Here is a 25,055-nt window from a genome sequence, read left to right as displayed (position 1 = left end):
GACTACTTATGAGTCCGCGCGGGTAGGTACCACACCACCCTGCCTATTTCTACCGTGAAGCAGTAATGCGTTTCGGTTTGAAGGGCGGGGCAGCCGCTGTAACTATACTTGAGACCTTAAAACTGATATCTCAAGGTGGGTGGCGCATTGATGTCGTATATGTCTATGGGCTCCAGTAACCACTTAACACCAGGTGGGCTGTGAGCTCGTCCACACATCTAAGCAATAAAAAATAATTAAGGACATAGTAGTAAAAGATAAAGTTGAGAGAGAGAGAGAGAGAGAATACACTTTATTGCACACCAAAACACAATTTACATTCAAAAAAACTATCAAAAAACAGATAAATTTGTACAATAGGCGGTCTTATCGCTAAAAGCGATCTCTTCCAGACAACCGTTTAATTTATAGAAATTCTGGAAAATATAAAAAAATATAGCAGGTATGTTGCGGTGTACTATAGATAATACTTTATAGAAAATATATACATACAATAAACAAAATGTATACCGTTTACATATAATATGAAATATATACTTATTATTATATACCAATATACATACTTACATACAATACATACTAATATACCTACTTACATACACATAATACATCAACAGTATGGAAATAATAAATGATGATGCAAACAAACAGCACTAAGAAGATAAGTAGTGTTCCTTCACCATTCTTTTAAAACAGTTTAAAGTTTGAGCACTTCTCACTGCATCCGGCAGAGCATTCCACAATCGAACCGCCTGGACGGTGAATGAATGATCAAAGAATGATGATGAATGCGCCGGCATTTTCAGTCTCAGGCTATCCGATGATCTCAGGGAAAAATTATGCGTATCACGTAGGAACTCGAAACGTTCTTTGAGATATATGGGGGCATGGGGGTTAAAGAGAGTACAGTATAGTAATGAAAGGACATGAGTATTGCGGCGAAGGCGAATTGGTAACCACTTGAGTTTAGTGCGAAATTCAGATACATGATCATATTTCCGTAAACCAAATATGAATCTTATGCAGAAATTTTGTAGCCGCTCAAGTTTATCAAGTTGTGTTTCAGTTAAATCAGTATAGCTGGCATCGGCGTAGTCAAGAATTGGAAGAAGGAGAGATTGTGCAAGCGCAGTTTTAGTGGCAGTTGGAAGAAAATTTCGTAACCGTCTCAAAGATCCAGCTGTTGCAAACACCTTCCGGCTAACCTCTTTTATCTGAGCGTTCCATGAAAGGTTTTTATCAATTAAGATTCCTAAATTTTTCACAGTATCGCTGATTTTGTGAAAAAAAATCTCTAGTGTCATTGTTCAGAGGAAATACATTTGTATGTGCTACCACGCATTTCCTATTAATTTACTAAACAAGGAGAGGGTACTTTTACTACGAATAGTGAATGAAAATTAATAGGTCGACGTGCCTGGGGTAGCACGTACGTGTATCTTCAGTCTCACTATAATTGCTTTTATTTGTGTTGATAATAATGCGCCTGGCTGCTAATAGCTTATAATGTGCCTCGCCACCAGTATAATAACATCAAATTTAACCTTCGTATCGAAACGAGTGACTGCATGCCGCTGAAATACATATATCAGTGTGAGGGAGACGTAAGGGTACACGTGTGGGCCCACCCAATTTTTGCAGTTAATTCGTTTTGCGCGTTTGATTTTATTAAGCATTTGCACTTCGTTCTTTTTTTTATCTAATTTGGAACCCATAGACATCTACAACGTAAATGCGCCACACACCTCGAGGTATAGGTTCTAAGGTCTCAGTATAGTTACAACGGTTGCCCCACCCTTCAAACCGAAACGCATTACTGCTTCACGGCAGAAATAGGCGGGGTGGTGGTACCTACCCGTGCGGACTCACAAGAGGTCCTGCCACCAGTAATTACGTAAATTATAATTTTGCGGGTTTGATTTTTATTACACGATGCTATTCCTTCACCGTGGAAGTCAATCGTGAACAATTGATTCATCTTGAACAACGAATAAATCGCCTCTTAGAGTAGGTAAGCCCGACGTATAGGACAAATTTCCATTTAACTAAAATATACCAATATTCCAGTAAGGTATTTCCACTGACCTGACACCGGTCTGTTTCTTTATAAATCATTTTCATTATATGTACTGATTTATAAATATTTTGTTGATTTTGTGCTATCTATCAGCCCACAGATGTCAAGCCAAGCTTCGCCACAACGATCAGTCCTACGCTACTTACATCCAGCTGATCCCCGCGTACCTCCATAGTTCATCGGTCCACCTTGTGGGAGGCCTACCCACGCTACGTCGCCCTTACGCAGTCGCCACTCTAGAAAGTTTTTTTCTGAGAATTTTGTAAATTGAACATATATTCGGAAACGATAATTCACTGAATTTCTTTCCAATTCTTCAGAGTGGGCAAACAGCATCCCGAATCAGTGAAAAATCATGACGACACCTTGCCAGAAAATAATATGAGCTGAATAGTTAAAACACTTCGTCTCACTCTGACTTTTTAGATGCATTGCAAACGAGCAGGTATAAAATAGTGCCACAAATGAATGCCACATTAACTCGACAACAAACCATTCACGGTAATGAGCAGGCTTCTTTGTAACAATTCATTGAAATTGCTCACCAGATTCAGATTAGTCCGAAACGCTGTCAACATTACTGAGCCGGGCCCTTACTGAGATTATGTCTAAGCGTGTACACGCTTTGGAGATTTCATTCTATAGAATAAAGCCCAGAATACGATGTACAGATATAGAACAAAACGATACCGTTTTTAGGAGGTTCAAAGAATAGATGAAGGTTCTGAACAACAGCATAATCTAAAAACAGTACCTTGTCCAGTATACCAAAATTGAAGCAAACATTTCTACACTTTTTAAGATTTTATAAAATTAACAGTTAGTTATCCATGAACCAGCTCGCTACCAGCCGTGACCACATATGTACTTACAGAGGAATAGGGGCCCGTCCAGAAATAAAAAAGTCAATAAAATATTCATGAATTAAATAAGCGAAAATAATGTGAGTTACAGTAGAGTAAGACAGAGTACGGAAAACCACCGCGTACCAATACTACCGCGGATCCCGCGCATTGGTTGATTTCTGATTGAACAACATTATGCACATCACATATAACTATTAATAAGCAAAATATTATTAATGCATTTGAACGGCTATTGTCTCGGAAATCATCAACACTATATTAGGTATTACTCTTATAAAAATTCGATCACTGTCCGTTATAGGAAGTTAGAGTTGTGTGATTACGAAAGCCCCCTTTAAAGTACTGTATTTGTATTTGTTGATATCTTAATATATAGTGAAGTTACTTAATAGTGAAGGCATACAGAAACATACAAACAAAAATATGTTCAATATGTATTACAGTAATGTTGGATATATGCACTCTTAGCCTTTGTGATATATATAGGCCAGTAACCAGTTAACTCCAGAACTTTATCGTTTATCCACCCATAAAAAATATAGTCGGTGCATAGGAAATGAAAGAACTTCCCCTCGACTTCTTGGAAAGCCTTCATAAAAAGACAATGTTTTTTTTTTCTCAGTAACGATTTCGTATTGGCGGTTCAAAGCTGCCAACGTTGGGAATAAGTCAGCAAATAAACCGAATTACTGAAGAAAACGATTTGATTGAAAATGAAATTACTATCAAGTGTTTCTGATAAAAGTAAAAAATAAAAAATTCAAAGCCGTTTAATTCACATCATGGTTTAAGATTACGGTAGCGATGTTCATGGCACACTTTGGTATTCACGAGAATGCTCGTAACTATATTTTTTTATTCATATACTATAGACATACGATTATTCTTAATCTCCAATGTTCTAAAACAGCGATTTCCGTAATTCTAAAACCTTAATTTAAGATCAAGATGATTGTTCTGGTTGGTGCAAAACAATTTTCATTAATGAGGAATTGCTATCATGAAACCTAATAACACGTCTCTTAGGACGTTACGTACATTTTCGCACATTAATTAATATCGGGAACGGGTCTTCGCCAGTTAGTTTAACAATCAAAGTAGCCCGGTCTCGTCAATATGGAAACCTTCCAACGCCGGCGAAGGCAGAACTGCGGTAATTTCCTCGGCACTAAACGAGCGTTGCACAAAGTAATTTATGCATCGCATTAATAAAACATGACTATGTAAACGTGCTGGTACAGGTTCCCTAGTAACTGCACCGAGTTCGCTACAAGTGGATACAAATTTTCGGCAATTAGTCAAATTTAAACACTTTTTTTTTAAATGAAAGTGCCAATGGAATTTAAAGTCTGAAGTCAAATTTTTGATAGTTTGAAGCCTATATATTGAATTCAAAATACGCTTGTGGTATTTGTAGGTTATCCTACTCTAATAGTTCTTGTGCTTACGCTATGTTAATGTTTAGTTTTTAGGTTGGAAATTGCGAAACTCAAAGTTCTCCTATCTATTACTCTTTTAATATGAATGTGGCTTACAAAGATTTTTTTTATTGCTTTGACTGGTGAACGCCTACCATGCCCAACGTGCTGACGGCCCACCCGGTGTTAAGTTTTTACCGGAACCCATAGTGTAGCAAAGATAGCCATGGTCGTGGTACCTACTGTGCGGACTCGCAATACGCCCAAACATGCACTAAGATTATTTCGCTTTCAAATAAATTCATTATAGTTGTATGCAATAATACAATAGAAATAGGATCTATAGTAAAATGTGTCATGTCTATTTTAAAGTGCACATCATCGAAGGTGGTTTACAAGCAGAGGATCCTAAGCCTTTGACCACTCTGTCAAGAAAGTACCAGAAAAATATCGGTAATATACAAAATGTTAGTTATTCATTCAAATTTATTTTGTCACCTTCACAGTATGTTCTTTCAAAAATGACACACTTACGCCAAGGAACTCAGAGGCTCGTTGACTGGTTTTCGTGTCAAACTCGTGGACCTAACGCCTCGTCACCAATAACAATACGATGCATGTTGGGTTCGTGCGTTGAGACAGAATTGACTCGTTCTAGTATGTCTTCAACGGTTTTTATGTGACACAGTTTTTAGAAAAATAATGGCGCACCTGGTAGTTTCCCTTCTTGGTCTTGACGCAGACACTTCGGGTCTCAGGAAAACAAAAAACGCTAATCCTGATTATCCTAGCAAGGATAACGGATCAATGTGTTTAAAATATTGAATTGTCACCAGTCCTTCAGTTGCAGACGTTGAAGTCCTGCCAGAGCAAGGGAAATCTTCCTTAGCATCACGACCGTTTTTGAACACTTTTTACCACTCATAATCACGTGTTTTTGATAAAGTCGATCACCGTAAGCCTTCTGTAACATTTTCAGTGACTCCGAACACGAAATTTCATTAGTGAAGCAAAATTAAAAAAAAAATCTTTGTTCGATTTTTTTGTCCATTATAAAATTCGCAAATACGCACTAGATATAATAATAACTAAAAACAGCACTGTATTTAATCCATATAACAGATGTAAGTCAAACTCCGCGCCAAAATGGAAAACATGATTCCAATCTAACAACAACAAAAAAAAAATTGAGTTTGAAACCATATACAATCATCCGTTCGCGTTACTTTTTTGACTGAACGTATGCATATATGTAGTACCTGTAGTTAATTATATACATATTATTAATAGTTAGTTGTTCTGATTTATTGATCAGAATATAAAAGTATCTTAAAGATAAAGTATGAGACCTAGGCCTCCATAAGAAGTTAGTACAATCTCATCTTACTTCAACCATCATTTTTATATCTAACTCTGCTCCTCTTCTTACACGACAAACGTAAGAGTAAGACCAAAATTTATATTGCATTGAATTATCTATACTAATATATAAATTTGCTGTGGTTTTTACGGATGTTCCGTTATAACTACTGAACCATGCATCCGATTGATTTGAAACTTGGTACCCATTTAGAAAATACATGTACTTACTGGATAGGCTAATATTTATATGAGTGTTGGACTACCTAATAATAATGACAATAAATAATATTGTTAATTTTAAATGCCGGGCGAGTACGGCTAGTATTTTATAAGAATAGGCGGCAGTATCTACATTGCGGTGTCTATGGACTACGATTACCGCTGTATATGAGGTCCTTTGCACGTCTAAGTCAAAAGAATAACGCAATTGATGGTCTAAATTCTCACATTAGTTAAACACGTTTGATAATATCATTAGTTGGTAGACTCGGTGGTGAAGTACATAGTTAACGACCCTAGCTATAGGGCCGAGGGTCGTTGGTTCGATTCCCACATAGGGTAAAGATTAGTATGATGAACAAGTTTGATGCTCTTTGTTTATGTATTTAACATCTACATATATATAATATATAACAGAGATCGCAGCGCATAACATAAAAACTTCCACGGTTCCAAAATCTTCTGTTATAATAATATTCAAAAATTAATTAACACTTTTATTACGCCTTCCTCATTTTTTAACCGTCTTCGCCATCTTCTTTTCCTCTGTCATTCTGTCTGTCATTCTCTTTTCCCTTTCTTTCAGTTTCCTCTCACATCTTAACGCTCCGTTTCACACACTTTTCATACATTCCGTTTTTACCAAACGTACATATATGTGTATATAACTAAACGTAAAAATGTACATATATCTTATGTCTTTAGTTTCCATAGTACAGGGACTCCTAGTTTGGGACTATACGAGCGTGTGTAATCTTATCCTCGGTTATTTTGTTGTGGTTGCCTGGTTACAATGTCCAGATGATTGTGTAACTAAAAATTAACATCCAGTATAATGAAATTTTCTTCGGGTTTTGCAAATTGTTGACACAAATTAAACTACTTTTTGACATTTCGAATAATTTACAGTTTTCGGGTCGTCGCGAACCTAAAATCCCAACTGTTGAACAGAATGAAAAAATGTTTCTCTGAATTTGCGACTTGATACAAATATACGGTTTTCTGAAACGTGCCTTGACGGTTAGAACTCGAAATATAAGAGCATTTATTTTCCTAAAGAAATATATTTTGACTACAATTTGGTTCAAAAGTCCATTTGACGGACCCTAAAAATGTATTCCGGCATGTTTATTACAAGGAAAACTTTTAATATCATTGTGCGCACTCAGCACGATGGTGACAAGTCATATTAAAATCCCGAATATGTCAGTAAATGTGGGTCGTAATGCAAGTAGGTCAGACCGCCGCGGGTAGGAGACGTCCCGCGCCAGCCGGCTTCACGGACATTTCACACAACAGGAAAATTCCCTCCCTTATAGTTCTTCATGAGGGAAGCCGATACGCCATAAACATTTCTGGTTGGTTCACCGTCACTGCTAGCAAATGATTTCCAATATTAAAATTTTATTTCTAATTGACAATGTATTTAAAAAGAGCAAAAGCGTAAGATAGCAAATATTTACGAAATTTAGTTCCACTTACATATTTTATCTAGTGAGAAAACAGAAATGTCACAATTATGAAATTAATAACAATTAATTAAAAGTACATAACAACATTAACCCATTTTAAATTATCTCAAAATAGAAAGTATTTGAATCGGAACTAAGTGTTAAAACCAGGCAATATATTTTATGACAAACTTTTTAAATACTAATAAAGTTTCATAAGAAACCTTAGCATGAAAGGCTGTAATGGCCCAACCTTTTGTTCCTTTTGTCTTGGCATAAAGAACCACTCAAGTCATGCGATCGGTAAGTGCCTACGGACATTTTTAATCTTAGAGAAATATGTTGTCAAACAAAAATTGATTTCCCGGTCAAAATACCAATATTGTTCTAGATTTAATATACATTATTGTATAAACCTAAATCTACTCAATTAGAACTCAAGTGTTCACGTGGACGAAATCGTGAGCGCGTCTGTAAGTAATATTTTATGTAACGTAATCACCAACCACTCCCAAAGCAATTTTACGGTCGCCACCCTCAAATTGTGGTCAATTAAATAATTCTTTAGCCATCAAGAGTAAACGTTGCTATTATTAATGTAAATTTTTTTTATATTTCTCCTTTTTGAAATAAATCGTCTGTTCTCCAATCGGGAGTGATAATATCAGTGGATTTAAGGGATGAGAAGTAGATCTGACAAGAGGTAACATATTATTATGTAAAATTGCGAATGGTGCGAATGTAAGGTGAAATCATTGCGTGTAGATGCACAGTACGCATGCGCGCTCCTCACGCCTGCGCTTTCCTACTTAACCTCAATCCGAGGCGTGTTTTTGAATGAAACTTCAACCATAGACCGGTCCCCGCTATCGTGCTCCGTTCTGAAGAGATTTCCGTGAGTGAACAGAGTTATTGGTTAAGTCGCTGCGCTGTTTCACGTTAATGAACCCGATTTTAATTCATCGTGAATATAAGAATCAAGTTTCATCAGTCTTATTTGTCAAGAATATTTCTTTAGATTATTAATTTTGTAACGTGTCAAGTAAATGACACGAATTAAAATTAGCAACGGGACCAAAATGAAAACTTTATCAAATCTTGTATTTTAAACAACACTATTAGGTTTTTAGATGACATACTGGAGGATAAATAATTTATTATTATTAAAAATTAAAATCAATGTAACTTTTATAGGGAAAATGGTTATGTTTATGATCAATCAATCTAGTGTTGTAACGAGAAGTTGTATCTTTCTAAACAAATGAAATATACATTATTTATATATATTAATATAATAAATAAATAATAAAAAGCCTTTTATTTCCTGCTAAAATACAAAGTAAATAGGTATACATATAATAATTTTAATTTTCTTCACTTATGTTTGGCAGGAACCCATTAAACATGGTGAAGGCCTCCTCCAAGTCATATATTAATATAAATTGATTAAATAAAGAACGTAAGAAACCATCTTGATTACATTTTCAAAGTAATCTCATCTAATATTATGTATGCTTTTTTTCTAGCCAATAATAATTACTAAATCCATTTAATCGTGGGTTCAAAGAATGTATCTAGATAATATCGAACTGATATTTTAAAACTAAGCAACATAATAACTGATCAGATAAGTCGTGTGAGACTTGCAGAAGTCGTAAGAAAAATCGAAGTTCGAAAAAGGGATGGGACAATTTGATGTGAAAAAAGTGTAGCTTAAACACCGAATATTTAAAATGCGTGTAAAATGCTTGGAATTTGCATGCTTTTGAAATCGTACGCACCGCCTCGATAGCTTATTCAAAAATAGAATTCACGTTAATATTTATCACTGAAGAAGGAAAAAATATAAAATTTCTGCGGTTTAATTGGGCGTCAACGTGCTGTGTGTAATTCGATGGATGTGTCAGCAATCGCGTGGGCATGAGAAAAAAAAAATAAAGTGATTCAACAACAATTAATTGTAAAAGTACCAAAATGGTCTATTTTATGATGAGCGTAATAAGAGAAACAGTCTTCGATTCGTCATTACTTAGTCTGGCCATAAATACTGTTACAATTAAAAATAAACAAAATATTACATTTGAATTTGGAATCTGTCATTTTATATGATTGCTCATTGAGTTTTTTCATTTTAGTACCAATACCAGGGGGGTGCAACTCCCATACAAAGGAAAAGAACATTCAACTAGCGTCATCTTTAGGAACCGGCGAGGTCATTTTTGAAACGTTTTGGCCTTAATGAACTAATAAGCTCACTAGATGGCAGATACGAGTTCTGACTCAATAAAAAAGGTTAGCGTACTTTGAAGCAGTGCTTCCACTTTTAGGGAATTCTCCCTTTTTTAGGGAAAAATAGCTGATATTTTGGATGATAAAGACAATTTAAAAAATACCAGGATTTAGGATATTTCGGGGTAAAAAGCAAAGCCTATACTAGTAACTGTTGTGAATTTTAAAATAAACGATAATTAAAGTAAAACAATGAACCTTTTACTTTATGGAGAGAGAATGACATTAAGTCGAGTTGACAAGTAAAAGAATAAAACAGAGTTGTGTATAAAAACTATAAAGAAGGTTTGATTCAACAGTAACCGCTAGTAAAGTAAATCATAGATTAAGCCACTGCTTTTTTCTTAGGGATTCCCCAGAATCCCAATAAGTATAATCCGCCAAACTTTTATTTACCTATTTTCGTTGATGTCACCAGAACTTACTTGTATTGTAATATACAGGTACTTCATGTACCATGAAAGATTATCATGGTAATTTCATTTACGAAAACCTTGTAATTGTCATTTCACTTTTGCTAGCAGTTCCTTCTTCAAAGACTGAGGTGGAAAGATTATTCAGTGTTCTCAAATGTAAAAACTGACAAAAGAAACAGGCTTTCTAATGAAACCCTGAACGGCTTGCTTCATAGAAAGTTCCCAACTTTGCCAGCAAACAATTGCTCAATTTTAGAACCGAACAGTGTTAGGTTGCGTGCAGCAAAAGAATATAAAAGCAATGCGTCGACTTCCTTGAAAATTCTAATCCTATAGATCTATGATCTTCTGGGGGCGTTTATATTATATATACCTACATTAAATAATATGCTGTGGTTTATTTTCTGTATTTTATTTATGCTTTCTATATAAAGGATTTATGAAAGTTGTCTAGGAAATTTTAGGGATAAATTCAAAAGAAACTAGGGTAAAATGTGTTAAAAAAAACGTAAGTGGAAACACTGCTTTGAAGTTTTCAAAATTCCAGGGCCGTAAAACAATCTCAAAAAAAAAAAAAAAGTTTTCAAAATGTCGTAACGATTTAATTTTTTAAATCGTTTTTTTTTGGTCTTGGTGTGAGTTATATTACGTTGTAGTATTAATTTAGAGCATCTTTTAGCTTTATGAGAATATTAGACGATTAGACATTGAGAAACTCTGTTTTGAATTCTCTTTAGACATAACTTGGTTCCAATACTTTTTTCTTCGTTAGCGTTTCGTAAGCCTGTGTAACTATTTTCGTTTCTTACAGAAAGTTTATTATTAAAAATCAGCATGCCTCGAAGATCGAAAATGAAATGCTATTTCGGATGCCTTGATAACGGTGAGTTTACACTATTTTCCCGGTATATTATTTGCTAACAGAATTATTATTCATAATATAATTAAATGAATTAGCACCAACTAATGGTCCTTCCTATTTCTGCTGCCTAGCTATCATATATGTTAAGTTTGATCAAAACAGTCGGTATTAAGTCTCGTACTATCACACACACACCTCAGATAATAAAATTGTCTCGAGTGGGTGGAAGTATTTATGTTTTGCAACTCAGCGTATTATATGCTTATTGTCAAGTGGGCCCGAACTAGTTTTTTGGAATGATCAATCAGTCATGCTTTCCTGTTTAAATAAAATACAGCACAATTGATCTCACATCCAAAGTTAGATGATGGCATTCACATTTTGTTTCCTGGTGTTTGATAACCAAGTTACACCACGCCTGTGACCACGTTCATCCTTCTACCCAATATAAAATAATGTTTTTATTTTTGTAGACAAAGGTTTGATAATGACAAAATTTTATGGAAAAATTATAAGGAGCACTAAAATGTCTGAAACATGAAAAGATTGATGCACTATATTTGAACCAGAACGTGTTATGTAATATATTAATTTGTAAGTATGATTACATTAACACTAAATTTTTCATGGTCGTATTTTTTCAATATTTGTTACATACATAATATACTTTGTTTCTCCGTTTCAGAAGAGAAACTGATTCAGCAAGGAATGTGAACTCACAAGGGATCTTAATTTTTTTTAAATATGTTTATAATTTATAAATTAATAATTGAAATAGTTCATAAGAACTAAATTGAGGCCAATTTTGTTTTAAAATAGGTTGTTTAGTTCTTATAGTTATACTATTACGTTTGAATAGTTGTAATTAGTAAGTTAGTAATATATGAAAATACTGATATAAATTTTTGTAAATGACCTTTTGTAAATTCTACGAGAAGATGATTTTAATTAATGATCAAAAGTCAACGATCTTCAAAAGCATTATTTGCAATTATTTAGATTAACTGTGGAATATATTTGCTAAGTTGTGTTTTCTGTATGAGCAGATATAAATGAAAATGCCCAAACATGATTATGTTTCTTACATTTTCATTATGTGAAATCAATATGCTTGTGACTGAGTATATTAATAATTTATTAAAACTTAAGTGATAGACAGCAACCCCTATGACACTGCTGAAGTTTATAAGCACTGGTGACCACTTATCATGAGCCGGGTTGTGTGCTCGTCTGCTGTTGAGTGCAATAAAAATTTTCGAGACCCTTTCTATTATTTAGATGTAATATTAATGTACATCTAATTTGGATTAAAAGATAAATTTACATTTTATGTTTGCATGTGTATGTTTATAATTCATTTGCATGTAACGAACATCAGTTTCTTTTGTAACAAAATGCAAACTAATGGTTTGTAATGAATGTAATTAACTTTAAGATGATTTTCTTTCAATCTGCTGTTTGTTTCATCTAGTATTACCAAAGCTAAAGCATCAGAAACGTCAGAATAGAAATAATTTAGATAGGGAATAAAAGTATAACTATTGTAATCATGTCTAAGATTACTATAAGTGTCATTAAGTACAAACTATCAATATTTAAGAGTACTTTAAATCATCATTACATTTTTTAAACATTTTTTGTTTTTTTTTTGTTTTTCAAATCATGTAACAAAACGTTAGTGCAGAACAAAATGTCACATGTTATGAACATGATTGTGGGTTAATCGTTTCTTAAATTTCTAAATGTTTATAAGAATGCTAAGAATAATTTAGTATTCAAATTAGTGTGTGTATTATCTCTACAATGCTAGTTTAAATGACAATTATTGTATGACGAAGCATAGGTAGTATTTATAGATGTAATATTTTCATACAAGGTCATGATCTGTCACGATCAACTTTAAGCAAGAACTGCTATCATTAAGAAACAAATTTATTAAATTTAATTCAAATTGTCTACTATGTTTATAATGGAAAGCTGACATGTTTATATTTCGCACAAATGACTTAATTGACATTGAATGATTTGATTATCTAGACTTAATTAACTTTTAGATAACTTTCGATTTAATGTTAATAAGTACGCTAGTAGGATTAATCTAGAGGAGTTATTGTTATTCGAAGTTTTATACAATTGTACGTTCATACAATCTTTTAACCGAAAATTGTTTGTAATATAGGGAAATTAAATAGCTTACAGAGAATTACAGCTTTTTATTTTAAAAAACTGTTTTCTCTCTGTATGAAAAGATCTTATCGATTAGAATGCTGAACACAATCAAACATTCCGTAATATCTCATAAGTACTACCGGGAATTCCAGCGATTCTAAACGATAAGATTTTTTCATAAAGAGAGTTATTAAAAATATTAAAATTACTAAAAAAGCCACCTGGTGGGGGGTAGGGAGACTAATAATCGACCGTAGCGACGCCTGCAGGACCGGGCTTTAACTAAAGCAAAAATAAAAATGAGAGTTGCGCATCTATCTCGTATATATTAAGTGTATAATCTATGACCAATACATTGTACAATATTTTGCGATATTAAAATGGAGTGGGGTGATAAAGAGTACCGAATAGCTGTGATTGCATTACACAAAGTAGGTATGGAGTCAAATGCAATTTTTCGTCGCCGTCCACGTAGTGTTCGTACGAAAAAGATGGTCAAAGCAGTAAGGGAACGAATTCGAAGAAATCCTGTCCGAAAGCAAAAAAAATTATCTCGGGAGATGAAGATAGCACCTAAAACCATGTCGCGTATTTTAAAAGATGACTTAGGACCTGCAGCCTATAAGAGACGTATTGGTCATTTCTTAACTGATAATTCTAAAAGAGAATAGGGTGGTAAAATCGAAACAACTACTGAAGGGGTACGCAAAGGGAGATCATAGAAAAATTTTGTTTACGGATGAGAAAATTGACTTATATTTATGTATTAAACTAACACACAGTAAAAGTAATAAATGTTATTTGCAATAGAATTTTTTTTCCTTTGTCTCAGTATTTGTGGCAAGACTAGGTCCATAATACAATTCGATTTTATTTTTAATTGCTTCTGGTGTATTACAAACATTCAAGCGACAGTTTATTGCATGGGAGTTCATTATAAAATTTATTATAATAAATAAAAGAAATAAATTATAATAATAAATAATAAATAATAAAAATGTGTGTGTGTGTGTGTGTGCAAGTCTGCAAGTCACACACGGTAGAAGTGAAACTTTTTAAAATATAAAAATAATCGCAAGGGTCAACCACTCCGCAGTGCAATGGAGCAGCCGGACCTCGGCGGAACCGCCTGCATGTTCACGGTATCCCGACGGCAGGTAAGTATGATTTAGGAAGAGAAATACGAGAACGACTATCAACTGTGTAACATCTCGTCACCGCGATTCAGGAATTATTGAATTTACGTGCAGCGACATCTGCTGATAGCAAACTAAATAGAAATAAAATAAACATGGCGCGCAACGGAAGAAATTAAAATGGCGCGTAACTGAAAAACGTTACATACGTTTTTTCCTCCCTACGTCGATAAAGAAGTTTCACTTCAAAAACATTATAAAATTTAAATACAGCCCTCGTTAGAATTTTTCTACCATTTTTAATACAACATTAGGATGCCTGCTGTAGTAATGTGACTTAGCTGTTTCCAAACGTTGTTCGAAGTTAATATAGCTTCTTTATAACACCTTAAACTTAAAAGATTAAGCTTGAAAAAGGCATTTGCACATGCGAAGGCTGTATCTTCGTCTAAACCGGAACGAACAATAACTTCGTGAATGAAACAGGCGGTTTGTGGTACTACGAGTGCGGGATTACCACTTTTGCTACCGCTAATAATTGTAATAGAAAGGTGGTTTCTCATTGTCATATCTATAGACTCCTAGATTGTGAGCACGACACACATAAGAAGAATAGCAAGCACAAAAGCAACTAGCCCCACATATAGAGTACTCAAAACATAATATTTACTGGTATTTACTGGTGGTAAGACCTCTTGTGGGTCCGCACGGTTAGGTACCACCACCCTGCCTATTTCTGCCGTGAAGCAGTAATGCGTTTCGGTTTGAAGGGTGGGGCAGCCGTTGTAACTATACTGAGACCTTAGACCTCATATCTTAAGGTAGGTGGCGGCATTACCTACCATACTTGAATTATTAAAATTTCCCATTTTTACATCACGTTCCTCAGGTATCCTAATCAAACTGAAACCTGAACCTTTTTGGCGTTGACGTAATGCTAATTCATGCAAACAAATTCTAAAGCAAGGTGTTTATGAAACGATAATTTCCGTTTCATATACGGTTAACATAAGCACGCTTTTTTTAAAGAGATGTAAAATTACTAACAACTAGCCGTACTCACCCGCTTCATATATGAAGTGTATACTCTATGCCCCTTTCGCTGGGCATTTAAAATTAACATTATTATTTATTGTCATTATTATTAGGGAGACCAACACTCATATAAATATAAGCATATCCATTAAGTACATTTATTTTCTACATGGATACCAAGTTTCAACTCAATCAGGTGCATGGTCCCGTAGTTATAACGGAACATCCGTAAAAACCACTAGATTTATATATTAGTATAGATATAGATTAGATATAAATAACTAATGATTCCACGAATAAGATCATGAATTGGCAAACGCAGTGCAGGACGCCCTCAGGCTCGGTGGAGTGATGATCTGTGCAGGGTGGTTGGCAAGAGCTGGATGAGAGAAGCCGAGGATTATGCTCAGTGGTGAGCAATTGGAGAGGCCTATATTCAGCAGTGGACTGCTATATGCTGATGATGATGATGAACTAATGATTTAACTATTAATTATTATCTATACTAATATTATAAAGATGAAGAGTTTGTTTGTTTGAACGCGCTAATCTCAGGAACTAATGGTCCGATTTGAAAAATTCTTTCAGTGTTACATAGTCGATTTATTAAGGAAGGCTATATGCTATATAACTTTACACTAAGACCAATACAAGCGGAGCACCAATAAAGAATGTTTCAAAATATGTATATATGTTAAGGTTAAAAAAATAAAGCATTATTTGTGAACTATTCCACGCGGTCGAAGTCACGGGCAAAAGCTAGTTATAATAATAAAATTAATTATTCGTAATTTTATTTGGAAGATTTCCTTGATTTTAATGCAGTTGCGCACAAGCACGAATTGCGTTATTTACCGATACTTATTTTGTGGCAGATAAACTAAAAGTCCATAAGTGAAATAAAATAAAAACAAATAAAACGCACTAATTTGAAATAAATTCATTCATTCGTTCAAACGCTTAAGTACAAGCAGTGATACAAACCAGCGTCTGTGTGAAAACGAAGTCCGTGGTAAATTTTTTTTTTTTAATGTTTTGATGATTCGATTAGTATGTGTGGTCTAACCACCTGGTGTTAAGTGGTTACTGGAACCCATAGACATTCTCAACGTAAATGGGCCACCCACCTTGAGATATAAGTTCTAAGGTCACAAGTATAGTTACAACGGCTGCCCCACCCTTCAAACCGAAACGCATTAATGCTTCACGGCAGAAATAGACAGGGCGGTGGTACCCACCCGCGCGGACCCACAGGAGGTCCTACCACCAGTAAAATAATCGTGGTATAATTTTTCAATTTTGTGTAATTACTGGTGCTAATGCGTATTATGAGCCAGCATTGTCAGGTATCACCAACTTGTCTAATTCTATCGTGAATCAAGCATTCTGGTTTTAATGGTGGAGAACTGTTCGAAGAGCAGAACAATTAAGAATTTAACGTGATGCCTAACGACTTAACAATACGTGGATCGTAATATCCTCTACTCAACTAAGGAAATTAAATAATCTGCGATGCAAGTTCTTTTTTTATTGCTTAGATAGTTTGACTAGCTCCCGGCCTGTTGTTATGCGGTCACCAGAGCCCATAGACATTAGGTAACAATGTGAATACCGCCACCCACCTTGAGACACCCCCTTCTGGCTGAGACCTTCCTCGCCTATCTCTCCTTGTGAAACTGGAAAGGCCTCCGGGCCACCAGTAAAACCTCAATCATAAAAAAAACCTCGAGACACCAGTTTTAAATCTCAATTTTATAGTACAACGACTTCCCCATCCTTCAAACCGAAACGCATTACTACTTCTCAGCAGAAATAAGCTGAGCGGTGGTACCTATCTATGCGAACTCACAAGACGACCTACCACCACTAAATTAAAGTCGTGAAATATCTTAATAATCATCCAGACAACAAAAACGACACATACCATTAGAACGACAAAAATTACTGTACCGGACAGTTCAAAGCTCTTGAAGGAATGCTTTCTTCTGGAGTCTTATATTAATGTTCCGACAGTAACGGAACATAATAATAATAAACGGTCATTCTTGACTCGGCGCGCATTGCGAGGAGCTTTCTCACTGTGGCTTGAGAAAGCTTTTTCACTGTGGCTTGAGAAATAGATACTTCCATCAGCGGTAATATATTTTTTGAAATAGTTTTATTTAAAAATTCGTTTTTCTTCAACATTGTGTAATTGTTTTGAGAAATGTAGGTAACGTTCATAATACAAAATTTTCGGTTATTTCTTCACTATTCACGTTTATTTTGTCCCATGAGTCAAGAAATAAATGTTTTATATATTTAAATCTTCTAAATACTGAGTAGGTACAAAAAAATATAACTAGGAAGCTTCACTGTTCCATTTATCCGAAATAAATATAAAATAAAATATAATAAGTAAAAATAAGATAAGATGCAATATTTTTGATTGTCATTGCAATCGATTAATTTTTAATTAATAATTAGCAAAAACTATAATAATAAGAAGAATTTATTGATATTTCTAACCATTGCTAAATAAATGTTATCAGAACCTAGTAGTTCTAAACAGAACTAACTAACTAATTGGCTAATTATAAACCTCAATCTTCACTGTTGCTCTTTTTTCGCACCCAGTATAACATGCGCATTCATGATTTTTAATATTATGGTGTGCACAAAAATTTTGCGAAACGCATTAACCACATATTTTAAGACTGGAGCTTAACTACATAAAGAATTAAGCTGAGAAAATTAACATGGCTACTGTTACTAATGTGAAGTAATTATCCGAGTATACGGTGTAGAGCATTAACACAATGCGTGTAACAAAACAATAGAACACGAGATGTACATACGCTGTGGCACACTCCACCGTGATTGCCAGGGGTGAATCAAGCGCTTGTGACATATCTGTTCTCATTAAATTAATCTGCACCTGTTATTTTAAGTTTCCGATACGTAAGGCCAAAACAGAGTCTACCACTTGATCTTGCGGGTGATGCTTCGTAACAATTTCTTTTACAGGTACATTTAAATACTAAAAAACAATTCTAAATTCAATAAAAAATTCAATATAATATTCAACTTCTCAGCAATTAAAAATATGCGATATAAAATTATAATTATTTTGCACTGTCCGCGACAATTGAACATTGGATGGCGTTGAGTTTCCGATTGTCATCTGATTGTCATTCCGGGTCCTTATCCGACCGTGACGGGGCAACGCAAAACAGCCGTCGACCGAAACATATCTTGTCGGATCTCCCGGATTCACTCTCGCTACTTTTGGGACACTCAAGCACCGGTCACCGTCCTCGTCGAACTCGTCGATGACGACGAAGAATTCGACGAGCGAACTAACCCATAGACACAGCCCACTGAGTTCCTCGCCGAATCTTCTCATTGGGTCGCGATTCCGATCCGGTGGTGATTCTGTGAAGCACTGCTCTTGCTAGGGCTAGTGTTAGCCGTCCGCGCGTAGCTAGAATAGCCTCATAAGTTACCAGAGAATAGGTAGGGAGAAAAAGTCATGTGGTTAATGATATTGACTAAAGTAACTTCATTTTCAAAGATATCTATTGTTTTTTTGTTCTAGAAAGGTAGACGAGACTTCACGGCTCATCTATTGTTAAGACATTACCGGAGCGCACAGATATCACAACGCGCTACAATCTTGGTTACGGTGAGACATGAGATCGAAATTTCGCTTAATGGACGTCCGATTCTTCGCTTACGTGCGGTTGGTTCGTACGCTTACATTCATTCGTTTTTAATTCGACGTGCATGTCAGTCATCACGTATTAAACATTATGAACTGAATCAGTTTAGATCCTAAGGATACGTTTTATAACATTGGCATCTGAAATAAAACAGTTATTTCTTTCAAATCTTAGCTTAGAATTAAGTAAAAAAAGTTATCATGTCGGCATCGAAAGTTCTGTTTCGCTCCCTACTTACGGGGGACGAATTGCTAAGCTCTCCTCTCTCCCAGTTAAATATTTTACTAAATCGGTAGGTACGCGTGCTTTATTTTTCTTGGCGCATACTACCTATCATTTGAACACATGACCTAGCAAAGATTTGTTTACAATAATGGTATTTTTGGGTACTTTTTTTGTATGCTCATTTTTTTAAGTTAGTTTCTTTACCTTTTATTTCTCACCGAGATTTCACCTCTGGATCCCCATTCAACCCTTTTTGACAATGACAACAATATTTATATATTAATTTTCTTTTCAACGAATTTGTACTAGCATACCAATATTATAAATGTGAAAATTTGTGTTTTTAAACGTTTGTTACTCAATCACGCGAACGGAGCTGATGAAATCTCCCAAGAAATTATTATTTGGATTAAGACATAGGATACTTTTTATAATTACATGGGCAAGATAACGTAGGGTATGTTTGCTATAACGAATCCAATAGTGTGTTCGGTTGTTCGTAATTATACGTGCCAACGAATATATAAATCGATCAATAGTCAATGAATTAGACCACAATTTACTTAGGCATAAAAAGAAAAAAATCCCAATAAGAAAACAGAAAGATTCTGGTGGCCTTCGACATATGCAGGACTGCAAGGTCGTGATAAAGCTTAAAATGTTTGATGTATAATTGAAACTATTGATGTACAATTACTAAAATAATACATTTAATTCAAATTTTCAACTATACACTACTTCGAAAAATTAAAAAATCATTAATTTGGTAACACATATTTTGTAGTACATTTATTTAAAATTACTTGTCGTTCCCGTCCCCACCAGACAATAATGGAGACAGCGTCTAGACGGTCATTTTGATATAAAGGTCTGAGTTTAAGCTATACGTAAATTTGGAAATATGATTTAAAAAACACGATTTTGTTACGAATAACAATTCATTGTGTTTTTATCAGTACACATGAAAAGCCGCGTTTACGGTCAACCCGAAGCCAACACCCAGTTTAATATTCATGTTTTATATTAAAAAATATTAATTTGCTGAGCTAAGTAGAAATACTTATTGTTTTAGCACGTTCATATTTAATCTGCAATATAAGCAATATAAGCAAAGAGAACTGGTGGTAGGACCTCTTGTGAGTCCGCGCGGGTGGGTACCACCACCCTGCCTATTTCTGCCGTGAAGCAGTAATGCGTTTCGGTTTGAAGGGTGGGGCAGCCGTCGTAACTATACTTGAGACCTTAGAACTTGTATCTCAAGGTGGGTGGCGCATTTACGTTGTGGATGTCTATGGGCTCCAGTAACCACTTAACACCAGGTGGGCTGTGAGCTCGTCCACCTATCTAAGCAATAAAAAAAAAAAAAAAAAAAAACTGGAAGATTACCCTCAGTTCGCATGAGTCCGTTGACCCCGCGTATACCTATAGGAATTTGATTGTTCTACATTGCGTGCAAATCAAAAAGTGTTTAAATTTGAATATTGCAACATGTTTTAAACAGCACACTTGTGAAATCCTGAAACGGTTTGACGGATTTCTTTTTATTATAATTTTCGGGGCAAGGTTTGTTATGCAAGCCCGGGAGCATAGCCCGTTTTCACTGTTGAAATTTTATTTTTATAAGGATTGTCATGTCAGGAATCATCAGTTACACCTATTCATTAATTGGGAACGGCTCCATTACAAATTAAAGGTTTGTCTATATATTATACATAAATATGACGAGTTTTGGGGGAGACTAATCCAGCAGTGGAAGTCCCTGGGCTAATGATGGTAGAAGTTCATTTAACACAGAATGCCTTAATTTACCATTCATTCATTTTGTAAACGAAGATAGAAGCAATGTGGAAATAATGATTTAAGAAACTTTTAGAGAGATCTATATACCTCTAGAGAGATATATATACTTATATACCTAGTCTTGCCATAAATACTGAGACAAAGGGAAAAAAAATTCTATTGCAAATAACATTTATTACTTTGTTAGTTTAATACATAAATATAAAACAATTTAAAGTATAAAAAGCTTATTCGAAGTGGTCTCCATTGGCTGCAATACAGTCTTTTAAACGTTGAGGCCAGTTATTAATAGAAGCACGCACTCTTTCCATGGGAAAAATTTTCACTGCCAATCCTACGGATTGTTTTAGGGACTCCAAATTATCATGACGTTTAGAGCAAGCCGTACTCTCTAAAACTGACCATAAATCATAATCCAGCGGATTAAGATCGGGACTAGACGACGGCCAGTCTTCAGCTCTCATGAAGTCCGAAACGTTCGTTTCCAACCAAGACTGCGTAGACCGAGCTTTATGACCTGGCGCCGAGTCTTGCTGGAAGGACCATTCTTGATTATTGAACATGGTGTTGTTAAGGGGCTTCACTACCTTCTCAAGAATGGTATCTTGATACACTTGTACCGATGTTTTGATACCTTTTTTACAAAAGTATGGCTCAGTCACTCCTTCATAGCTAATACCCCACCAAACCATCACTGAAGTCGGATAGCGCCCACGTTGCACTCTGTCGACTAATTGGGAAGCTTCCTTAGAGCTTTGAGCATAAATACGGTCATTTTGTTTGTTAAAATGTTGCTCAATTGTAAAAAATTTCTCATCTGTAAACAAAATATTTCTATGACCCCCCTTTGCGTACCGCTTCAGTAGTTGTTTCTATTTTACCACCCTATTCTCTTTTAAATTATCAGTTAAGAAATGACCAGTACGTCTCTTATAGGCTGCAAGTCCTAAGTCATCTTTTAAATTTTTTTTATCCTCTCGTTCCCGTAAACTTCAGGAAATCATTGGGTCTACTGGTCTTCATGTCTTGCCTCTACAGGCTACTCACCACAACATTAATGGCGATGATACTTGGCTAGACCTAATGCTGACCTCCACTCCTACCTCTGTACCCACTCACGGTCAATATCCTGCTCCTGGTTTTTCCCATCACGACCTCATCTTTTTATCCTATACGATTAAACCTCCTAAACCACAGCCCAGGGTTTTGTCCATGCGTAGTTTTGGTCGTATGAATAAGGAAAATCTATGCAAAGACGCTTCTAAAGTGGACTGGGACCAACTAATATCTTCACCCTCGGTAGATGAAAAGGTTTACATATTCAATGAGGTTGTCCTTGGGCTTTACAATACTCATGCGCCTATCAGAAAAATTAAACTGAAACGCCCACCAGCTCCTTGGATGACTGAAGGTATTCGGATGGCTATGAGGCGCCGGGATCGGGCTTTTCGAAAATTTAGGAGGAATCGGTGTGATGATAACTGGACTAAATTTAAAGTGTCGAGGAACCGGTGCAATCAGATGATACGTAACGCTAAACGACGCCACATTCTAGAAAACATAAATTCCGCTTCGCCTGCCGATATTTGGAAATTCCTTGGAACTCTGGGTATTGGCAGACAGCGTCACTCTGATTTTCAGGCGACGATAAGTTTGAATGACATCAACTTTCATTTCTCCTCTGCTACACCACTAAATAATCAAACGAAATGTCGCACCTTGAACTACCTGAATGGTTTGTCTCGACTTAATGTTGACTCCTTTGAATTTTCTTCGGTTGCTGTGGATGAGATCAAAAATATTATCCTGTCCATAAAATCGAACGCCGTGGGTTGTGACAATATAAGTCGCCGTATGATCGTCACAATCCTGGATCATCTTCTGCCAGCTATATGGCACATCACAAATTTTTCCCAATCATCAGGCTCTTTTCCTTCATTGTGGCGTAAGGCTTATGTTCTTCCTTTACCTAAAATTCCTAACCCTTCCCTTCCAAATCACTTCAGGCCCATATCTATTCTTCCCTTTCTATCCAAGGTGATAGAGGCCTGCGTACACAAACAATTGTCGCAGTTTATTTTCCGGAACAACCTATTGAGCCCTTACCAGTCTGGCTTCCGACCAGATCACTCCACCGTTTCCGCTCTCCTTAAAGTGATTGGCGACATTAGGACAGGTATGCAAGACACTAAAGTCACAGTACTGGTACTAATTGATTTTTCAAATGCGTTCAATGCCGTCAATCACGATATCCTCCTATCTATTTTGTCCTATATTATGATCTCTCCTACAGCACTGGAATGGTTTTCATCATATCTTCGGGGACGCCAGCAGTATACTCGTATTGATGACACCTCTTCAAGCTGGTGTAGTGTCAACTCTGGCGTGCCCCAGGGCGGTATTTTGTCTCCATTATTATTTTCTATTTTTATAAATTTCTTAACACATAATCTTCAGTGTGCGTATCATCTGTATGCTGATGACTTGCAGCTTTATAGACAGACGACTGTGGAGTCTATTTCTCAGGCAATAAACCAGCTAAATAAGGATCTGGACTACATATGCAGTTGGTCAACTAAGTTTGGCTTAACTGTGAATCCAACGAAATGCCAAGCCATTATTGTGGGCAGTCCTCGTATGATCCAACGCTTAACTACTATGTCACTCCCACCTATATTCTATAATGGTACAGCAATTCCCCTAAGTTCCGTGGTTAAGAACCTAGGCCTTTACATAGACTCCACACTCGACTGGAAAGCTCAAGTATCTTACGTTGGACAAAGAACCTCTGGAATTCTTCGTGCTCTGTATCGCCTCAAGAATTTCTTACCATCAGCGACCAAGACTATGCTAGTACAAGCCTTGATCTTCCCTATAATTGATTATGGTGATGTGTGTTATTTTGACCTGAATGCAGACCTTCTTAATAAACTTGATCGTCTTCTTAATAACTGCATTCGATTTATTTTTAATCTTCGTAAATATGATCATATATCTTCCTATCGTGCTCAGCTCAAACTTCTACCGATTCGCCAGCGTCGTAATTTACGTGCACTGACGACTCTTCATTCCTTACTTATGTCTCCCGAACCTCCTTCCTATCTAACTTCCTATTTTCAATATCTTCACTCCAGCCATGAGCGGGCCCTACGTTCTCTCAATAGCCTATTAATTCGTTGTCCCACACATAGTTCTAGTTATGTTCGTAACTCTTTCGTCGTGCAATCTGTTCTGCTATAGAATGCGCTTCCTCTCGAGATCAGGACTATTACTAACCGCTGCACGTTCAAGTTAAGGGTTCGGCGAATGCTGTTGGAAAAGTTAGCGGAATCGTCATGAACTTGATGAAGTTATTTGTTAAGGAAATTTATTAATATATTCCTTTTAATACTGTATAAACTATTATATGTATGTATGTGTGTATATATGTATGTATGTATGTATGTATATGTGATTTTGTATATATGTAGATATACTTTTTTGTATGTATTCGTTACCTAATATAAATTTCATTGCACCTACCACTATTTACTCTGCACTACCTTTGGTTGACTGGTAGAGAATGCCTTAGGCATTAAGTCCGCCAATGTAAATTTTACATGAAGTGTAATAAATAAATAAATAAATAAATAAAATACGCAACATGGTTCTAGGTGCTATCTTCATCTCCCGAGATAAAATATTTTGCTTTCGGATAGGATTTCTTCGAATTCTTTCCCTTACTGCTTTGACCACCTTTTTCGTACGAACACTAGCTGGACGGCCAGATCTTTTTCTGTCACAAACAGAGGAGGTCTCATTGCACCTATTAATAGCCCGGTACACAAACATTTTACTAATACCAAGCGTATGGAGAGTTTTAAAAATTGCATTCGGCTCCATACCTACTTTGTGTAATGCAATCACAGCGATTCGGTTCTCTTTATCACCCCACTCCATTTTAATATCGCAAAATATTGTATAATGTATTGGCGCCAAAATGAGAAAACTCAATGAGCAATCATATAAAAATGACAGATTCCAAATTCA

The 25,055-nt window shown here is 35.6% G+C and overlaps 1 protein-coding gene and 1 long non-coding RNA gene across 3 annotated transcripts in view; one reads left to right on the top strand and one right to left on the bottom strand.

Moving 5' to 3' along the window:
- The window catches only part of LOC105842004 (uncharacterized), a 61,837-nt gene that overhangs the window by 31,020 nt on the left and 5,762 nt on the right, over positions 1-25,055 (bottom strand). The gene's annotated exons all lie outside the window — the stretch shown is intronic.
- LOC134200193 (uncharacterized) lies at positions 9,524-13,163 on the top strand. Of its 2 annotated transcripts, XR_009975004.1 has the most exons (4): positions 9,524-10,733; positions 10,910-10,981; positions 11,434-11,554; positions 11,646-13,163. It is a non-coding gene; the product is annotated as an uncharacterized LOC134200193 (long non-coding RNA). The 2 variants fall into 2 exon arrangements; XR_009975003.1 differs by having other exon boundaries at positions 9,531-10,981.

This window comes from Bombyx mori, chromosome 15 (genome assembly GCF_030269925.1).
Source record: "Bombyx mori chromosome 15, ASM3026992v2".
Classification (NCBI taxonomy): Eukaryota; Metazoa; Arthropoda; class Insecta; order Lepidoptera; family Bombycidae; genus Bombyx; species Bombyx mori.
The sequence above is the reverse complement of the archived record's forward strand: the minus strand, read 5'-3'. Positions and strand labels throughout refer to the sequence as shown.